Below are 22,481 nucleotides of genomic sequence, written 5' to 3' on the forward strand. Positions count from 1 at the left end.
AAAATAGGTGGAAATAAGCACTGGATCAAGCTTTATTGTTCTGAATGATAGCGGAAAAATGTTGGCTTTATGGCTCTGGACGGATGTGGAATTCCAACCGGCATTTATCAATGCACGTTGATCTAAAAAATTCGTGCGAATAAGGAGAAGTACTTATTACAATATTTATGGATAAGTATTTATGAGCTTTCATAATTCTTAGCACAAATCGACTATAACTTCGTAGATTCGAACTAAGTAGTCGCAAAACGGTTTGAGTTTAGTCTTCTGTCGTTTTAATTTCGACTTAAGGAAAATGGGAAAATGTATGAATAGACTAAGTAAGCGGAAACAGGATGCAATGAACCGTTTTCAAAGGATTCGCCCTAAGGTGAACAGTGTATTGGAGATGAAATATATTTTCTTACGAGGTACTTGAAAACTTATTTGGCCCCACGTTGGGCGCCATTTAAGGTATACGAGTGTTATGTTTACGGAAATGACAAAGAATATGTTAAAATAATGTCTAATGTTAAACTCTAACATCTTTGTGTGTTATACACAAATAATACATATGTAAATTAAGTAAATGTATAACAAAAATTTGATCTAAAACAAAATCAACCTCTCCAAAGCCAGCTGACATCTTTATACAGGTTGATTTATCTAAATCCTGTACATTTTTCTCGTCCAGGAAACAGTGGACAGCGATCAAGCGATAAGCCAAGCCAGGCCAATAATTGGAGGCCACAGGCCATTACTCACTGGCCTGGCTGACTTACGACCAGGATTCCGATTTGAACATGTTTATTTAGTGTCAGAAATGGGAATCCGGATATATGACTATTTCGGATTTATTGTTTGACGAACGAAATATTCGCGCTGCGATTCCGGTCCGAGTTGAGTGTTATGAATTGGGGGCAAATAAAATTGTGTATGGATATATATTATTGTACTCACCAATCATCATCTTCGACTCTATCAACAGTTGTCCGGATAACCGAAGGGTCTGATGTAGTTCGCAAACTTTATCTTGAAGATGTGGTCACACGACGTGCGCAATTAAGTCTTTTGAGAATGGAATACGTAAAGAAAAAGGTCGCGTCTTTTGGTTAAGGATATGACACTTAGCATCTAGGTCTTCCAGACGCCGCTGCTTGAATGCATTACTTACTTATGAACACTAAATCGCCGTTCTGATCCCTGTATCTTTTTCGTCAGCATTCTGAAATTCTGAAGAGTATACTGCCAGATTTACAAACTTTGATTGTTTGATCTTCTGCTCCAGTGAATACTCAAATCCAATAGATTGATCTTGTATTTGTAATATCTGGTTCAATCGTTGTTAGAATAAAAACGAATTTAGGCCACTGTAGGCTACTGTGGACATGTCAGACCGGACGATCAACGTTGCGGCTGAATAAGAAACGACCATGAAAGCCTTTCAAGCTATTCAAGACTTAAGATTTAGGGAGTCAGTGCTTCCTTTTTATGTCATTCTGATTCTGGAAAATGGTTTACTAATACTGTTTCTATTCTGTTTAAATGCCACGCTATCAATCCGTTATTTGCTTTTCTTTTAAGAACAAATTATTTTCATACAATTCCAGCTTTTTCTTTGTATGTGACATACGAGGGTCATGCCAAAAAAGTTAGATACTCCATGGTCATTTGATCGATACTGGCCAGTTATACACCATTTTAAAGGTAGGTTTTTTGCTCATAAATTTAAAAATGGAAGACTTGGAAATTCTTAGGATTCTTTTTTTAATTATTTTTTTTCTAAATAATTTTGGCGGGAATTTTCCGCAACAATGGAGCTTACTCGACGTGATTTTCGTGTTATGATATATTATGACTTTAAAAAAGGTTTAAAACCTCATGAGTGTTTTGAACTTTTAGTTTCGACTTTTGGAGAGTTTGCGTGTTCACGTGCAACTGTTTTTAATTGGTTTTCTAAATTTAAAAGAGGATGGGAGAACTTTGAAGATGAGGCGAAGACCAGATGGCCGCCAACCGCAGTCACTGAAGAAAATGTACAGGCTGTGGAAAAAAATATTCGTGCGAACCGACGAATTACATATGTAAAGCTCGAGCGTGAACTGGGCATTGGATCAGCAGCATTGCAAACTATAATTCATAGTAATCTGTCTCTTCATAAGCGTTGTTCAAGATGGGTGCCGCACAAGCTCACCGATTTACAGAAAGGCCGTCGCGTGGATTGGTGCAAATTTATGATAGATAAATTCCACGCAGGCGAGAAAAAAAACGTATATGATATACTTACAGGTGACGAAACATGGCTATTATAACTACGATCCCGAAACAAAGCGACAGTCCACAGTATGGTGTTTTGAAGATGAGCCGACGCCAACAAAATGTCGCCGAACCCGAAGCACACAAAAACAAATGGTTGCCTCATTTTTCTGCAAGACGGGACATATTGCTACAATAGTGCTAGAAGATCAAAAGACAGTTAATTCAGAATAGTATGTGACAGTTTGTGCCCCAAGAGTACTGTCAGCTTGGTGTGACAAGCGGCCGAAGTCAGGAACCCGGCACCTGCTCTGGCACCACGACAACGCTGCCCCGCACACTTCCGCTAGAACACTTGACTATTTCAGCTCAAAAAACGTGACTATTCTGCCCCACCCCCCATATTCCTGTGACCTAGCCCCCTGTGATTTTGACCTTTTTCCTAAAATTAAAGAAAAATTAAAAGGAAAGCGATTTGAGAACAAAGAAGATGCCCTGGCTGCGTATAATTACGAAATTTCTGAGGTGTCTAAAGAAGAGTGGTCATCGGTATTTTCTAAGTGGTTTAGACGGATGAAAACGTGTATACGTGTTCACGGTGAATACTTCGAAAAAATAGATAGCTGTAATAAAGAATAAAGTATGTAAATCTTTAGTATCTAATTTCTTTTGGCATGACCCTCGTATATTTCAAATTTGAATCGTAAACTAAACTAAATGTAAGTCTGTACTTGTGGACAGTACACTTAGTAGGCCCTTTATTTAGTTATGCACATGTTCATAAATACCCTTCTGTATGGAAAGCCACATATCGACGGTGAAGTACCATGAACTCCCAACTACTTAGGTTTTCGTACTTAGGAGTTCATGGCACTTCGCCATCGATATGTGGCCTGGGGTTACCATGAAGTATTCAAGCCGTTTAATTTAGGTTGAGAGAGGGACGGAGATATATTACTAATGGTATGGCTGTGTCCCTTTCCCCACCTAAACTGTTCACGGCTCAGTAAATACAAAGACATATGAAACTCCATAGATAGATAAATCCTAAGATAAAAACGTACGTCAGAACCATACAAAAAAAGGTACGGTGGCCTAGATGGCGTTGTTCTTTTTAGGGGACGCTCTGCTAGATGGCGCTAATATTAATATCTGACATTTTAACACATATCAAGCTAAAAATATACGCCAAATTGTCAAAACTGAGGTTCAAAAGTTATAAGCTTGTGTCGAGAGATAGCACTGTGATTACACATTTTACTTTGACAGTAACTCTCTACAATACTCGATCCTCTTTGGTAAATATCACAAGAAGCAGAACCACGAAGCTTTTGAAATAAGCGGATAAAGAGTTCAGTCGAATCACTGAACCGAATAAGATAAAGCTGTAAGCAATACGTTGAGGTGAGTCAATAGTCAATACCCTGGATACAAAGCTATTTTTAACTTCAAACAAACTAATGTGTTCTTTGAATGTTGTAGAATAAAACATCTACTGATTGATTAGTCTAACTAACCCAATCATAAGGTTTTAATGGATATTTAGGTAGTTTCTACAAGGGGTATATGTACCTTTATATGCAATGGAGTGTACCCTTTTACAAATAAATTCACATTACATACTTTAAGATATATGCGACGTTCTCAAGTAATAGGTACCACATCGTCGGTCACCATAAGGATGAAATTTGTTCGTATCTTTATACGAATTACCTGATCTAGCGTCCTTAGGTCCTTACGCTTAACCCTTAAATGCATGAATTTTTCTTTTAACGAGATATTAATATATGTGATAGACAACCGTTTTCTGACTCTTGGAAAAATAAAAAAATAAAAATTTAATAACGATTTTAATACTAAATCAGTGTTAGAAGTTAAATATGCCAAAACTTATTTATATAAATATATAATTATTGGTAAGTTTTATTTGTAAAATTTTACAACTATTAGAAAGGTACACTATTTGTGAAACCCCCATGATAAAATGTTTAAACATAAACTAATTACTAACTCCGAATATATATCTGCCTAAATCACATACTAAAAATCGCCATCATCCTGTTTTTTCACACCTTTCCGACATTTCATCTTTATCCTTAAATAATAAATAGTAAATCATAATATTGTTAAATTTATTTTGTTATTTATTAAATAACAATAAATACTGAATAATAATTAAGCTATAAATGTGATTTTGGATAGCTACGTATTGAGCCACAGGCCATCAAATATATGATGCATAGGTATATACATCACCATGCATTTAAGGGTTAAGTATTATTACTTGTTTTCTTTCTACATATATTCCTTTGTTACCGAAAAATATAAGAAAGTATTCACCATATGTCTACCCTAAATTTTGCAAGCTATCTCTTGAGCCATTTACCCCGGACGCCAGCCGCCGTAAAGTAAGCTGTTTATGGCCTCTTACGACACTATGCGTCGAGGTTCCGCAGACTTCAAATGAAATCTGATTACATTGTTCAGTTACTTCGTATCCTATCCATCCGTTTGGCATGAATCGAATGAAGCATATTAGTTACCTACATGGACTAAGATTGTTTTTAAGACTTGTGCGAACTTTGAGCTGCATGGCATCGCATCGCACAGGACACAGGTCAGAATTAGATACATGGACTGTTAAGACATGTGCGACCTTCGAGCGGCTGCATAGCATCAGTTTACACAGGAGACAATCAGGAGCGACTAGCGAAATCTAGAGTCGGAAGCCAAGATACACTTCGGAGTCTATGAGCCACTAAATATGATTTATAGGCTTAATAAGACTAATAATCGATAGTGATCTAAATTAATCTCAGTCAATCTAGATTTGACACTTTGTATAAAATGAATTCTGCAAGAATTCTGTAAGAAATTGCAAGAAGCATGCAAGTGATATATAAGTACCGTTCCCGCGCAAAGCATGAGGATGCTTCAACAAGTAATTTGTATAAAGATACTAGCATTATTCGTCCTTATAGTAAGCGACATTAGCGATAAGTAAGTAGAGAAAATAACGAGAATGTTTAACTTAACTTTATTCTGATATATTTTTTTTACATCAGTCGAAATATTCATAAGTACCTAATTGTCAAATTTGTCAATTACCGGCTATATGACCGATCACTAGAGAGTTGAGCCACTTACCCCGAACGCCACCACTGGCCGTAAAGTGAGCTGTTTATGGCTTATATAAACTGCCCGGAAACCACAATATGTGATCTTGACTTTGATTCCCTGGAGAATCAAATCGGATTACTGTGTTTCGAGAGGAGTCCTCGTCATATTATTGTACACTGGGGAGCAGTAAAAAGCAGTCACTCTAGATTGTAAGTTGAAACTAATTCTTGCGGCCATATAATGGATGCAATGATGCATTATTGCATATTTCATTTTCATGGAAAATTTAACCCCTTGTTCACTTCCACCACAAATTTTATTTCCACAAGTTCAGTAGTTTCAAGTATGTAGTTTCATACTAACAAGCTTCGAGAATAAGTATCATCATTTTTCAGAAAAAAACATGGTTCTATGACTCCTATTGCATTTGTTTTGTCGGTTGCGACTAATCCACTGTAACGGTCCATTTCAATACACAAACGCATAAAAGAAAACGGTACTCTAACCCAAATAAAAATCTATATCCGTGACACTGTAACCGATCGGCCATATGCAACTTAAACGACAGCTGTTCGACCTTTTCCCAATTTAAAAATGCCACATGAGTCAAAGAAGCCGAGCCTTTATTATCGATTTGAAATAATTTTCATATCATTTTGATACAGCTTGAATCGTGCATCAGGCTTCTTTGACACTGGTATGTAAAATACTCTTTGCTTAGTTTATTAAATCAGGAACCCACTGAAAATCAGCGCTTCGGCTTGCCGTGGCAATATGCTGAGTGGGCTCCCTATTTAACGTCTAGATTGTGTTGTATTTATCTTTGTTATATTTGTCCAAACTGATGTTAAATAAAGAACACCTATTCTATTCTATTCTATTCTAAAATCGAGTGGAATATCTTTTAATACGACTTTCGATTACATTTCTTCAGAACCAATCATCGAAACGTAAGTCACTGCAAACATTAGTCCCTAAAACAAAAAAAGGAAAAAAATTGCCATATTTACACAAATAGATAATCACAATGTGCGTCATATACTAGTTCTAGAATAGAAGATAACGAAAGATCTAGAAAAATACGGCTTAGAACAGTAATAAACCTGCTTAAACAGAGAAAATTAGAAAAACCATAAATGTACACGTATATACATACTCTTGTTATAAACACCATCCGATAGAATATATGCAACACCATAAAAAAAACACAATCGGCCACTTAAGACTTATATATGGATTTTACATTAACGTACAAGCAATTTAAAGTTATACCAATGACCTCCAGTAACCCGTAGCTGTTGCCAAATGGGATATCAGACGAATCTGAACAAAAAAGGAAAGTTGTGCTCCATTTCCATTACTTGGCATTACAGTCGTTCCAAATATCAATGCCAAAAGCTTAGTCCATGTTTATTGTTGCATTGTTTTATTATCGGTAAGCGGTTCATGCCAATCAGATATGGCTGCTTGAGCTGATGTTTGGATGACGATTGTATAGCTTGGATAGGTCGCAGAGCATTTACGGTAATGGACAGAAACACAAACTGTCACTCGTTTTAGTTTAAGTTTAGTTCTTAGCTTAGTTTATTAACTCAGGGTCCCACTGAAAATCCGCGCCTCGGCTTGCCGTGGGAACATGCTGAGTGGGATCCCATTTAGCATCTAGTTTATGTTGTATGTGCCATTGTGCCTCTATCTTGTATTTGCACAGAATATATAATAGTACAAGTACAGAAGGCCCACTGCTTTGATGTTCACGAAATGCCGCCTTTTTAAATGCCTACAAAATTCTAACAAAGAAACGAGCCGCACGTGCGCAGCGTCGGAGGATAGGGTTGCCTATGGTTTAAAACGCATTAATTCTCAGATAAATAGTTATATGATATATTCAAGTCTTGGGTACTTTCTAGGTACCTATATATACAGTATTTATATATTTTTGTTACAGCCTTCAGCATCACAAGCCTTATTGAACTTTTCCGTGGGACTTAATCAATAAGATCAGTGTAAGATTGTCCTATTTTATTCATGATGTCTATTTAACTAAGCATTATTAGCCATTCTACAAGTGGACATCGCATATGAACCTTGAAAAAACTCGCTACGTAATGTAACAATAGAAAGTGCGAACGTGCGTTCCGTGAGAACGCGCGCCACCCCTGATTAGGCCGCGAACTCGCGGCCGCCAGCATGTACTTGTAGCGCGGCGATAGAATCGCGGAGTGAGCCGCCCCTGGTATTTGTCCAATTTGATGTTAAATAAAGTATATTCTATTCTATAAACTTAGGGACCTAGTAAATGACAAAAATTTAACGACAAAACGTCAAACGTCGTTTTATTTTTGAACTACAGCTGTTTTTCTTTTCGAATTCAGACTACGGATTAGGTACTAGTACTGCGACACGATTGCAAATAACACAGCGAAAATGTCTAGTATCAGTAGTATCCAAGCAGCGATATAAAGTTCGTTTTCGCAACATCTGCGGAATGGATCCCTTTACCCTTTAGCCACAATTACCTATTATTTTGAGAAGAACAATAGCGCATTTTCAGAATTTGGGACCCCCCAATTAGCGTAAGTTGTTAACAAAAATTAACTCGTCAGTTTTGTGACGACAATTAAACATAATTTTGTCTAAAAATTTACTTTTTTCACATTCTGAATGTAGATTATAGTCTCTTAAAGTTTTAGGTAATTACCACAAAAAACAATATTTTTATAGAAATAACATGCTTAATTATCGTCACAAAACGGACAGTAAGTTAATTTTTGTTAACAACTTACGCTAATTGGGGGGTCCCAAATTCTGAAAATGCCCAAATTATAACGCAAGGGAATAAGTCGCACAACATTTAATGCTTATTAAATTGGACAATAAATTACCCTGTTTAACTTGTATCATCCTCTGTACCACCAAAGATTAAGTCCCAGCTATAAACTCAGAAGTCGCCAAGTTATAACCAGGAATAGTGGGCAAGTTCGTCCAGCACTTCGGGGACTTAAGGCTGCCTAGGGAATTAGCCTCTTCCAACTTGGTCCTACGGGCTACTCGAATTGCAATGCCATTTGCATCTTTCATTGGCCTTGCGGATGTTTGACCAACTCTTTGAGATGTCTTGAAACAAACCTGAGACTTAATAATAACAGTTTCAAGAGCATTATAGTAGTTATAGTATAGAGGTAGTTATTGGCTTCCTGAGACCCAGATTTTGGAAGAACTTTCCACTTTAATTAATTCCCTTGTAGTTCCAAAATTAGAATTTATTTTAAAATATTTATGGAAACTTTAGGACCTATAGGAGATTAGAATAAAAGTGAGAATATTATTGGGTGAGACATGAATATACAGTCTCTGGATCCCTTTACCCTATTCCTGCAGTGCTCTGCTCTCTAAATAAGCCACCAAGAACATAAATCACCAGCGAATCTTTCTACCACATGAGCCGCAAAAAAGCCGTAAGTACACGTGTAAAAAAACCTCCAATTTAGTAAGAGATTTGTGATACTTAAACTCGGCCACACATGCGCGTTTTGAGAGCGTAGGCGGAGCGTCAGCGGAGCGCAATGATAACGGTGCGCCGGACGAACGCTGGCGTTGTGCCCAGCGGACGCCGGCGGGAACTAACGAACGCGGATTGCGAGCGGAACGCCAGCGTTCGTCCGACGCACCGCTATCATTGCGCTCCGCTAACGCTACGCTATCAAAACGCTTTATGTGTGGCGGAGGCTTTAATGTTACCTGTAGTTTGCAATGAGAGAGAATCTCATTGGTAAGATTTCCCATCTCGACGTCTTCTATTCGACTTATCTGGGTGGCTAGCCGAATGGCACAATCGCTCACGAAACGCTCACGAAACGAAGCGCTAGTAGATATCTGGTACTCTTAAAATGATGATGGCAATATTAAATTGAACAGTGCTGATTTGCCGACAGATACATATTAAAATCTTCAGTGCCTGTTTTTGCCATCTAGTCACTGCCGCGAAGCTTCTTACCAGATATTAAAGTTTTCGAAGCTGTGTTAACGGAAGAATCTTGATGCTTACCTGAAATATAAAGAAGATTTTTAGATTTTATATTTACCACTTGGTTTGGATTTTTGGTAGCTCATATATTATTATTTACACATAATACAATTATTACTTCACACCCCAATAACAGATCCTAATCAACGCCAAACACTGTACCTACAATCTGTAATCTGTAAGTACCTAATTTTTACAATCTGCAAAGACTGCAACAAAATCCAACTAAAGTAAAAAATTAGTTTATTTATAATACCATTCCCTAGATTTTTTTTTTATTGTAATAACTCTTTAACCAGAACGCATTATCGTCAGGCTATACATATATGAAAGTCTAGAAGCTAGCCGTCTGCCAATAATCTGGGTATTAATTTCCCGGTCATCGACCCCGTGTATCCGGTTCGAAGGACCAGGGCTGTAAAAAGGGGATGTCATCTGATCCCGTGATTTTATGGGATTGTTAATTTTATACTGATTGTTCTACACCACTTTTACTAGGTACTCCATTGATACTTGTTGCCGCCTCAGAGGCTAAAAGCCTAAGGGATTTTATTTCTTTATTTCTAGAATTTTCATTTTGACATACTTAAACCACAGTATAATAAAGAGTACTATCGTACAGTATGGCCACTCCCGCTCCCCGCTGAAAGTGCCGCCCACCCCCTCTCGGTTACCTCACAGTTACCGCCTGTCAAAAACACGAACAGTCGACCTGTCATATTTCACTCATACAGGCATAGTACGCGTTCACCTACACGAGCTTAGACTGTGTGCTAGGAACGCGCCTCTTTCATATGTTTGATGGCCAGTGTCCGAGGTGTGCTTAAATTAAACTGCATTGCCGATATCGTAAAGTACAAATCACGATGCACTAGCTATCAGATTTCTTAATATATGCCATTTGCTTATCGCTCCAAAGTATATTATAGAGAACTTATGAACGGATGTAGATAAAGTTACGTACACAACTGTACATATTAATTGCATCAGTCACATAAGTAACTAAAAAAGAACGAAATTAGGGGCCTTGTTTTCAACACAGTTTTTTATTTGGCAAGTAATCCTATCGAAAATACCGCCAGATGAGACGCCAAGACTTCTTTCAAACGATTTTTGTTGCATTATTTTTAATGCAGTCTCGCTTCGCTCTCTCCCAATTACTTTCTTTTGAAAATCTTATCTCGATCCATTTTGTCACGTCGGCGCCGATTTGGCAAAAAAGCCGGGTGACATTTAAGCGTTTTTGTATTTCAGTTTATTGTGCGGAGAAAGTTTTTAAGACAGCTAAATTGGATATTCGTATTTGTAAAAGTGATTAAGGCAAACAATACCTCCACCTTGTAGAAAACTGCAGCTAAATAACACGATGTTGTGTTCCTGCCAGTGACTAAGGCTGCCAGCTGCCAGAGCTCAACGAGAGTGCAAACTCTCAAGGTAGGCGTACTACAGAGGCTGCTTACCTTTGATTGTTTACCACCGAAATAGTATTAAAATAAAATCATTTAAACTGAACGGAAAGTCCTTTTTCTTGCACTGTAAGGCACTGGTCCCACCGCGAGCTAGTAAGCTAAGAGCTATCGGCTATAAAAACGAACAAAAGATAATCACTCCCGTGCAAAAAGAGACACGGCGATGTTTATATATAATTACTGGCCCAGCGGTGAGCTATTAAAATCGCTCATTGCTTACTAGATCGTGGTGAGACCAGTGCCTAAAGCACCCACCATGGAAAATAAATATTTAGGTACCTACACTAGCAACCTCTTACATAATATCTCTCAATATCATAAGTACTTTCTACAAATCGTGAATTCTTTGCCAATCTGCAAATAAAAATGAACAGCATATCGAAATGGCTCTATTAGATATCCGAAAAACTATCCTTTTATTGGGCGATCTGAAGCTTCGACCCGCCTTTATAGTCGCGCCAGAAATGGCCTAGAAGTCGATTGTGACTTGGAAAATTCTTTTGGTTTTGATTGTATTTACAAAGATATTATTCTTGCATTGGGCTATACAGTCACGAATAAAAATGTTAGATGGAAAGGCATATGGAGCGCGCCATGCTCGGTATTAAGATTCAAGATCGGGTGAGGAATGCCGAGATCCGTCGTCGCACCAAGGTGCTAAACGTGGGTTTCATCATTACCAAACTAAAATGGAGTTGGGCGGGACATGTTGCTAGGCAGAGTGATGGCAGATGGACTAAAATGTTAACAGAATGGTGGCCGCTCACAGATGTAAGAAGCGCTTGGCATCCGTTAGCTCGTTGGGTGGACGACATCCGGAAAATTGCGGGTCACAACTGGATGAGACTAGCTCAGAACCGGGACAAGTGGCGTACTAGAAGAGAGGCCTATGCTCAGCAGTGGGAGAGAAAGGGCTGATATGATGATGATATGATGATTATTATCGTATTACGATATTATCTTGAGAATATAATCAAGCATCTTATGTGTGTGTGTGTGTTGCGACTAAATACGAAATCATAACTATGAAGGAAGTCCTACGGCATCGGCATGGGTCAATCTCGGGCGGTCTAGAACGCAAAATGACTGGTTTTACCTATATTGCTATTAGCCTACATCGCAAACGGTCTAGAAAATGTTACATTAGTAATTTTGCGTTCTAGACCGTCCGAGATCGACCGCCCTGTGAATCTCAAGAAAAAAAAATACACTATCGTATCAAAACCAAATAAAATCCTTACCAAATGCCAAAGACAGAATCGTTCAATATGATCGTTATCGGGTAACGATAGCAGCATTTTTATTCAAATTTCCACAACATTAAGGGTATTTCTTTGAATGGACTTGCTTATATAGGCAGTAATTTTTTTTGTTCGTTTTATTACGATATTGGTGGACCGATTAGTGGCAAAATTACGGAAACAAGAAAATATGTGCGATGTCGATTGCGCTTGCAATTTCTAAGTATCTATTTCATCGTTCTAATATTATATGATTTATAAGGGTTGTACCACTGATATTGAAGTCACATGTACTCGTAAGGTGAAATACCCCATAATGGACGGTGATGCCATTATGGACAAAAAAACACAAATCCTTAAAAATAAGTATCTAAAATTAGTTTCTAAAAACTGACGGCTATGTACCATAAACTAGAGTTGTAGAGCTGTTTCATTTTGAAGTTTCAATTAATTCAGTTATTTCTGAAGGATTTGGCGACAAGATAAAATTCATCAGTTTACTGAAAAAAATATCAAGACGAATTCTTAGTAATGTTGCTAAGAGAGTTGAGTTCATGTATAAAATAATAAAAAAATAATACTCGCTGTAAACTTGAATGCGTTTTACTTACTGCATTAAGCACGAGATAAGGTATAAAACATACTAGTTTATTGCTCCAAAGATATAAAGAAATGGCGTTATTTTGAGAGTGTCCATTACTGGAACCGAAAAACTGCCTACCTCCTATGATGGACAAGGAACAATTTACAAAACCAAAATTTACAAGAAACAATCCTACGTTAAAATAACTCAAACTAATTGTATTTATGGTATATAAAATTGACTCATTGAGTATCAGTTGGCTTTAAAAGTAAAATTTTAAACTTATTTCACTGTCCATAATGGGGGATCCATTACTGGAGAACTGTCGTCCATAATTGGAGAAAAAACACCTAGTTTTAATTTGTTAAGTATGAAGAAACTAATAGGAGTATCCATTCTGCAATACGCTTGAAATGTAAAAGAAGGATAGGACATTCAAGATTTAACACGCTTAGCGGTAGAATTTTTACATTTATGAGTGAAATATCAAAAACAGGCGAAAGTTTTTCTTAAACTGTCCATGATTGGGTCCGTTACCTTACATAATACCTACCTACGTTACGTACATAATTACTACGTCATTTCAGAACGTCGATTTTAAAGATAGCTATTTTTTTTTGTATAGCGGGGCAGTTAGATCAGTATGAGTAATGAGTGTGAAAGCAGAGAGTAAAATCTTTCGTCTGTAACCTACCAATCCATTATCTTTATATTCTAAAATGTATGAAAATGTTTGCAAGTGAAACAACGGTAAATAACATTGTCGCTGACATTTTCTCGTCATAATACAAGGAAGTGGAGCATGCATGCGAAATGTTTGATAGCGCAATTTGCGTCCCGTCTGCCGTAATATGTTTAGCGAAGAGACGACAGAAACTGCTTCTCCAGGCTTACTATCTAGGTACTTTTCCATTTATACCGAAACACTTACGTGTACCATTTTATTTGAAGATGTACTGTAGCCTTGTTTTGAAATTTTGGAGTGGCGGAAAACAGGGGAGGCCTTTGCCCAGAGTAGTGGGACACAATAATAGGCTAAAAAAAATATGTCTACTTCTTCTCAGGCCAGAACCCATAGAATAACCGAACCGTATAAGAATTGAATGTATTCTAAAATTTTTATTTACGTGGTATGATGGCCATGGAATGGAGAAACTTAAATTACATGTAAATATTAAGATGTATTTCTTCTTCTATTTGAATCAAAAGAGCTCGTGATTCTAGAAATGTAGATACCCCCAGTACAGCCACAAATTTGAAAAATAAAGTGTTGCGCAATTTTTAATAAAATTGCCCACGTACCTAGTCCCTTTTACAAGCGTAAAAACAAAAAAAAAAAAACAATTTAAAATATTGTTATATTAAAGGCACATTTAAATGGAATCAATGCTGGCTTTTAAATTGTTAGAAACAAAAGCCGAGCACTATTCTAGAACGTACCATTCTTACTGGCCACTGTATCCGTTCAAAAATCGAACGCGAATATCGCGTTCTGAATTCAAATCGGTGCGTTCGGAAACGTGACGCGTTCAGATATTGGCAGCACGTTGCCTCTCATTGTCGAAGCGCTGCCCTATTCGTAAAATATTTCATCTCCACGGGAGACATTCCTATAATATGAAGTAATATGACCTCTGGATTTCAATTCCATCGATATAAAAAGGTACCACACTGACACCCTTGGTGCTGGCATGAGCTGCATTCTGGTTTACGCTTCCAGGATATTATCTTGCGCGACTTCAAGTATGGACTCGATCATGAAAACTCAAGTTATGGTAGCCAGTCTGATGCAAAATCGCAAATTTTGCTGTGCGGACTCCGGAGAGTTCAGTCGGCAATAAAAATAGCAGTTGGATCGTGGAAATTATCTTATCTTGACTTTTAACAGAATTTAAACTAAATTAGTAACTTTAAATATTCAATCGGTATAATCATTTGGTGCCATAAGCATTGCAAGCCTGTATCAGAACAGACCAAGCGCGACCGAGACAATCGGACCGCTCAGATTCCCAGTCGATTTTGACTCGATTCTTTACCGATGATTGACGACAATGAATTTAAGTGCCCTACAATAATACAGTCGTTTTCGGACCAATGAATGTCTAACGACGACGAAGAAAAGTCTTATTTATATCAATTCTCAGAAGCTGAAAAGGGTAACGAACAATTTTTCGCCTAATTTACATCACAGGAAATCTAACGCAGTGTGTTTTAGAAAATAAACAATTTACACATCAAATGTGGGCTACACCATGGTAACGCTGCGATGAATAAAATAACGAGGCGAGAACACGAAGTAACCCACTAAGTGACGTGACGAGCTTTTATAGAGAATATCTTTGTCAACGTCATTTCATACTAATAACACATCTTGGATAATGAACTTTCTTGCTTGTACAACAAAGCTAAATTTAAAATGTATGATTGTATTAAGATTGGAGCTTTTAACAGTAACTTTTATTACTGCGTCTCGGGAAAATAATTAATGTTCATTCGATTTTTACGCCCAATGTTCTCTTTGTTATATTTTCCTCATTATTGGCTTCTGGAGGACTTTATTTTGTTATTTTGACAAAATTTAGAACGCGTGTGATATTTTGGGTTGTTTGGGGTTTTTGATGAATATAATGTTGATATTTCATGGATACCTCACTTGAGTCACTTGTACATTTTCGGGTAGTTAGTTACATTTGTCGGTTAACCAACTAAATACTAAACTAAGTGGATCTGACCTTTAGCGACCTATCTTTATAACCTTCTTATTTGGTCGTGTAATGTTTTCATTTACCCTCAAGTGGCTTAAAAATCCTTTTGAGGGTAGATTTCGTTTATTTATATACCTAAAGATACAGACTATAGGAAAACTAGTGAACGTACCCAGTGGCCTATCATCATCATCATCAGCCTATCGCAGTCTACTGCTGGACAAAGGCCTCCCCAATTTCACGCCACCGTTTTCTTCGGCTGCTCGCATCCAGCTCCTGCCAGCCATCCTGCGCAAATCGTCGCTCCACCTTGCCTGAGGGCGTCCTACACTACGCTTGCTACGGTCTCCACTCAAGAACTCGTTTACCCCAACGGCTGTCGGTTCTACGGCTGATATGGCCAGACTGCCCCTTCAGCTTGCTAATTCGGTGGGATATGCTCAGTGGTCTATATTAAAAGTAAGTTAATTGGAGTAAAAATGTTATGCCATTTTTTTCCTGTCCGACTGCTTTATATCTGCATTGCTTTCACGATCGGAATGTAACCTTTAGAGAATAAAAAGTGATGGCGCCGACAGATGTCAACCAGTACAAAAAAACGTTTCAAATACCCATTTAAGAGATTTTATCGCATTTAAGTTACGATAGTCGACGTGAAGACAGCTAAATTAAGTACGGAATACCATCCTTGTTCACTGTTGACTGAACTTGATCCTCATTGCAACGATATAAAGTATATCAATGGTTGCTCGTGCAATAAACGCGGGCATATCAAAGCGCGTGCGACTGACAATTGACGACTGCAAATCGTCGGCGATTTTTATCTGCGCAAACGCAAAAGCATTGCGATTGTGGTTCGTGATGATCGCAATTGTTGTGCTTAGCGCGATTTAAAAGACCACTTTAAGGCTTTTAGTAATTGAGCACTGACCTGAAGTGAAGTTGTGACGTGTTAAATAATAAGGTGTGAAAATTATTTGGGTCAATCACCAGCAATATAATATCGCACAAAAGGAAGGCCGCAAAAATATCTGACAATCTTATTTCAAGACCGTGTCAGAACTGTCAGATATTTATGAAAGCTTCTTTTATACGATAGTTATTGCTGGTGACTAATGACTATACGAGTTCTTATTTTTCTTTCTGAAGCTAAATTAAACCTTACTTGGACACTAAAATTTGGTATTACCTTATCGTAATCGAATTCTCAAAAGAATCTTATGATCTCGACCTCACTCGAATGTGTTTTGTTTTTTGGATTTCCATGTCATTTGGTCACTTCTTAACTTAACTTTGGCCCTGTAGAAATTCACCTCTGTTCTTGTAAGAATTTTACTGCAAAGTAGAATTCCAATTATCCTCATATAATGACTAATTTGCAAAAAAATCCCAGTTCTTCTTACTTTCGTGTTCTCATGCAACCCCGCTGAGTCACACAGGACAAATGGACATAAAACGTAATTTAGATTCTTTCGCGTGACTCAGACTTTTTGTAAAACATGTGACCTATGATAGATCGTAAGTCCTTACAATAAGGTTAGCGTATTGTCAATAATTCTGAGTTTGAAAGAAACCATATAACTGAAATAGCTGTAAGATCATGAGATTGGACTTATATTGACCGGGATATAGACCGTGATTACCTTTTTGATTTTTGTCGAGGAATAGGTAAGTCTATTGAAACTAACAGTGAATCGTTCAAAACTCTTCATGACATTGGATTGTTTGGTTGATTGATGATTGTTTTTTAAATTAGTCGTGAATCATGAATCATGAACCATGATAGGCGCTGAAAGCCGTTTCTGAGACCACTCAAGATGATTTTTAAAATTGTCTTTCACCAAATCATTGTTGTTACCATCTATTGTAATATTAACAAAGTGACTCAATTTCATCGATTTTTTTTGCCATGATCTTAGCGTATATAATTTATTTTGATCATGTAGAAACATCTGCGAGCGATACTACAATACATTATTTTCAAATCACAGGAAAAAATGTAAAAAAAGTCATTCCTCAGGCAGGACTCGAACCGGCGCCCTGATGCATTGCCGGTATCGCCGCTCTGGCCAAGCTCAGTTGTAAAAATATGTTAGCATATGTTTAGCATAAAAAAAAATATTTCTTCTCTTGAATAAAGAGGCATGTACCCGAAAGTAGTCATATCGTTCGTAAAAAAAAAATGAAACGGTACACTTAATAAGGAAACACCTGAATTTCGTCCAAACCTCATGTCCATATGTTACAAATTTACTTCCATACTGAACCTAAAAAGTCCTAAGACCTTCCTCTCTTCTATAAACTTACTCCCTTTCGGTTCTGAGACGTTGTTTGATTCAGTTACCGTTATAATTGGACTGTATCATAAACTTCCTTAATTATATTATGAGTCGCACTTCCGTTTAACCAAATACGTAATTTCATAATTTGTTCAAGCAAATATTTAGACGGAGTTTTTTGAAATAGCTTATTTAGATGACGATGACTTTTAGTCATCCCAGATTTTGATTTGTATTTTGAAACACGATGAAGTATTTTTGGAAAAAATTGTTGTCTTGCAATTCCAATAGTTGTAATCACGTTTTGGAACTACACGCACGCAGATTATAATCACATCGTAGGCCACTTGTTCGGCTCAGCTCTTTTATAATAATTAAAAAAAAACTCAATCTCATTGACTTTATAGTTTAAACAATTTAAATCATTTTAATGCCAAAATTACATAGCTAACCATTAATGGTATTTTGTACCTGATAATTAATAATTAACCAAATTCATTATCACGCTACTGTTGATCCAAAGCTTTTTGAAAACATAGGTAAGTCCGGTAAAAGTTAATTCTGACCATAGACAGCCCAGCAACTAAACCAACCTCATAACCTACAAATCCGTTGGAAACTAGACCTAGATCAATTAAATTTAAAGTTGAAAATCCATCAAAAGTTATCCTCCACCAATAAGTAATGCAACGTCGTATATACCAAACAATAAATAAATATTATAGGACATTCTTACACAGATTGACTGAGTCCCACGGTAAGTTCAAGAAGGCTTGTGTTGTGGGTACTCAGACAACGATATATATAATATACAAATACTTATATACATAGAAAACATCCATGACTCAGGAACAAATATCTGTGCTCATCACACAAATAAATGCACTTGCTTAATGCGCTTAAGTTCGCCTTTGTACCTCTGTTCCTGTAAATTGTATATGAATCTGTTGTACACAATAAAGTGATTACTACTACTACTACTTACCGGGATTCGAACCCGGGACCGCGGCTTAGCAGGCAGGGTCACTACCCGCTAGGCCAGACCGGTCGTCATCAACAATGCACTTGGAAACTAGACCTAGACCCATGAGGTTAATGTTGATAATCCAGGAAGGGTTAGATATGACGCGTGTGGCTAATGTGAGTAATGTGACGGACAGTTCCATTAGCGGTGTGATTATATCACGGGGGGTTAGCACTAAATGTACCTACGGCTGGAAAGTGCCTTGAGTGCCTTTGTGATATTAACCAACTACAAATCTACAAACAAGAGATGATTTCCTATGTACTGAAAGTCATCATCATCTTCCTTGCGTTATCCCGGCATTTGCCACGGCTCATGGGAGCCTGGGGTCCGCTTTGACAACTAATCCCAAGATTTGGCGTAGGCACTAGTTTTTACGGAAGCGACTGCCATCTGACCTTCCAACCCGAAGGGTAAATTAGACCTTATTGGAAATTAATCCGGCTTCCTCACGATGTTTTCCTTCACCGAAAAGCGACTGGCAAATATCAAATATCCTATGTACCTACTGAAAGTACCGTGGGCTATTTCAACAAAGTGAGATTGACACTTAACACTGACAATTCTGTGCCTACTTCTGGGTTGATAAGTAACTCAAAGATGTCCTTTTGGAGAAATCCATTAAAGGAGAAATGTGTGAGAGGCCCGCCGGTACAACAACCTGCAGCTCCAACTCCAGGGAATCGGGCTAAATGAACGCACCATGATGTGATCGACAGCCCGCTTATTTCCAGCCAGGCATCCCTACATCTACTTCAGCTAGGAACATCTACAATATGCTTTGAGAGCATTTTTATATTAAAGGAAAAATGGAAAAATTTACGCTTCCGGCGGGACTTGAACCCGCACCATTTTTGCAATCCGTGCAATGCTCTTACCAATTGAGCTACGGAAGCCACGCCGGACTTCGCAAATCTTTCCATGCCTTTCCTTTTGTACACACGTCTTGGGGTGACGTCTGCCGGAAGCGTAAATTTTTCCATTTTTTCCTTTAATATAAAAATGTTTAGAATCGTTAGCAGACGTTTCTGCTTAATAAAAATTAATGCTTTTTGAGAGTTTTGAATAATTCACGGTTATTTTCATTAGACTTATATTGACCGGGATATAGACGGTGATTACCTTTTTAACCCCCGACGCAAAAACGACGGGGTGTTATAATTTTGACGTGTCTGTCTGTGTGTGTGTGTCTGTCTGTCTGTCTGTTTGTCTGTCTGTCTGTGTGTGTGTCTGTCTGCGGCATCGTAGCTCCCGAACGGATGAACCGATTTGGATTTAGTTTTTTTGTCTGAAAGCTGAGTAAGTCGGGAGTGTTCTTGGCCATGTTTCATGAAAATCGGTCTACTATGTAGCTGTCGGGGATTTTTTCAAAATTTTAATTTTGTGGTTAGGTTATTGATTATTTTCGAGCTCCCGATATTTTGAGGCAGTTGCATGCATCATGATCACAACTCTGTCTACGCAACATTGACATCCACCCGCGTTCTTCAGTTCTCCGTGATCATGATGCATGCAACTGCGTCGAAATATCGAGAGCTCGACAAAAATTAAAAAGGTAATCACGGTCTATATCCCGGTCAATATAAGTCTAATATATGCTTTATCCAATTTTCCATAAAACTTAATAACTCCATATACAGTCAATCAATTGGAACCCTAGGCCACTGTAGAACTATGTCATACTGCTTGTCATTTTGATATGGTTGTACTATCGCTGTGGCTGAACGAGCTTTGATCACGTCCACAATTAGGGAAAGGCTTTAAACGCTATTCCGACGGCTATTGCCTATTACCCACCTATTACGGTCTGTCGTTTCCTCTTTTACGTCAGACGTCCGTTACTCATCATAACATTATTGTTGTTCGGTATTTCTGTTGTGAGGTATTAACACAGGTATTAATCATTTCTGTAATAGTAGGGCAGCCAAAGATTCAGATTCAGATTTGATTTATTCATAAACAATACAAGCGTTGTGTTTGAAAATCATTATAACAAAACTTAAATTATATATGTACAGAGCCTTAAACATAAGTAATTACACAACTATAATTACACAATTTATAACACCTTATAACTAATAATACTACAGCTAAACAACAAAAAAAAAATTCGCTCAATGTTCCGCAAAGATCTCGTCGATACTGTAGAAGCACCCCCACAACAAAAAAGTTTTTAATTTTTTACCAAACTGCTCATGGTCAGTAACGATTTTCAGCTCTACGGGAAGCTTATTGAAAATACTGACGGCCTGATATTTCACACTATGTCTAGCAACTTGTTGTTTAGGGCAGAAAGTTGGCCTAATATTTTTCGTACGCGTGTTGAGGCGCAACTCCTGTTCCACAGAAGAGATTGGAAAGGATTTTTTTATGAGGGATACCTTGCACACTGTGGAAGTACCTCCACTCCATGTGAGCCTTTTATGGTGAGGGGAGGCGGGGTTCATTTTTTTATTTAAACTGAAATCGTCAGAATACCTTAGTGATTTTTTCAATTTTTGGTCTGTAATTTTGTGACTCATCCTCCCTTGTGACAAATTCGAATCTTAATTTTTTTCATACTATTTAGCGAGTAATGCTAACTTGCGTTAATCGGACACGTTTAACTATTTTTAACCCCCTGACGCAAAAAGGACGGGGTGTTATAAGTTTGACGTGTCTGTCTGTGGCATCGTAGCTCCCGAACGGATGAACCGATTTAAAAAAATTTTTAAGCTGAATTAGTCGGAAGTGTTCTTAGCCATGTTTCGTGAAAATCTGTCCACTATGTAGGGGGCTTTTCAAAATTATAATTTTTTGGTTAGGTTATTATGTTGTGTAGGTTTACTAGGTTTGCTGACTGTACACACTTACACAGCTTCATGCCAATCCGGTAACTAAGCCAGTATCTAGGTTCGTACTAGAGTAAATAACAGACAATTCTCACCGTAACCCAGAACTGCCAGGAACCAACTTTCCTCGATTTGCCTGTCAAATGGCTGCAAATTCTGCAACTAATGCGTGATTTAATGTGCATAGACTATACTAACACCCAGTACACCCGGATACGGGTTTAAGAGCAATGAGTTTCTAGTCCTACAAACTTGGAATATCGCTTGATTTTAAGTGACCAAAAATACTAGCGTACTCGAAAAATACTTCTATGGCCATAACTGCCACGATGATACGATACCGATCTGCCAATGTTGCAGTGTCAAAAGTAACGCTTATTTACATAAATGCATAATATATACCAAGAGCTGCGACACAGTTTTACACTAATGCAGCTGCTTACGATCTTGTTGATTTTGTTATGTATGCTTTTTATGTTCAATAAATCTTTGAAATCTTTGAAAAATCTTTGGTTTCTATACATTTTCGATAACAAAAAAGGAAAGTTTCATACAAACTACCTAGGGCATTTTGGAAACCTAGTGGATCTTGCTCAGCATCACGGACTCATTTCACTCATCAAAATCAAAGACGATCCAAATGTACAAACTTTTTGGGAATGCTAATACCATTTTTGGAGTTTGAAATCATCATATTTAATTAATAGGTATTTTTCTTTGACACGTGCACAATTAATATAAAATCAAATCATAAGACCACCAATGTCACTCAGATCAATAACTATTTGGGTAAGTGCACTCCACTCATAACTGACCATCGACCGTACAGCCTTGTAATAGGGTACACAACACACACTGTTATTAAACAAAATGGACGGCACAGTAAACGTTACACGATAGTGATAGTAACGTGGGCGGTTATTGATAGGCGCAGTTACCCTAATGGCCGGGCCGAGTAATAGCACTG

General features: G+C 37.6%; 1 protein-coding gene and 1 non-coding gene across 4 annotated transcripts in view; both read right to left on the reverse strand.

Annotated features, from left to right (window-relative positions):
- The window catches only part of LOC125233239 (protein tweety-like), a 190,455-nt gene that overhangs the window by 62,154 nt on the left and 105,820 nt on the right, over positions 1-22,481 (reverse strand). The window lies entirely within an intron of this gene.
- On the reverse strand, positions 19,506-19,579 carry Trnas-gga. The gene has a single exon. It is a non-coding gene; the product is annotated as a tRNA-Ser (tRNA).

This window comes from Leguminivora glycinivorella, chromosome 14, assembly GCF_023078275.1.
Source record: "Leguminivora glycinivorella isolate SPB_JAAS2020 chromosome 14, LegGlyc_1.1, whole genome shotgun sequence".
In the NCBI taxonomy this organism is placed as follows: Eukaryota; Metazoa; Arthropoda; class Insecta; order Lepidoptera; family Tortricidae; genus Leguminivora; species Leguminivora glycinivorella.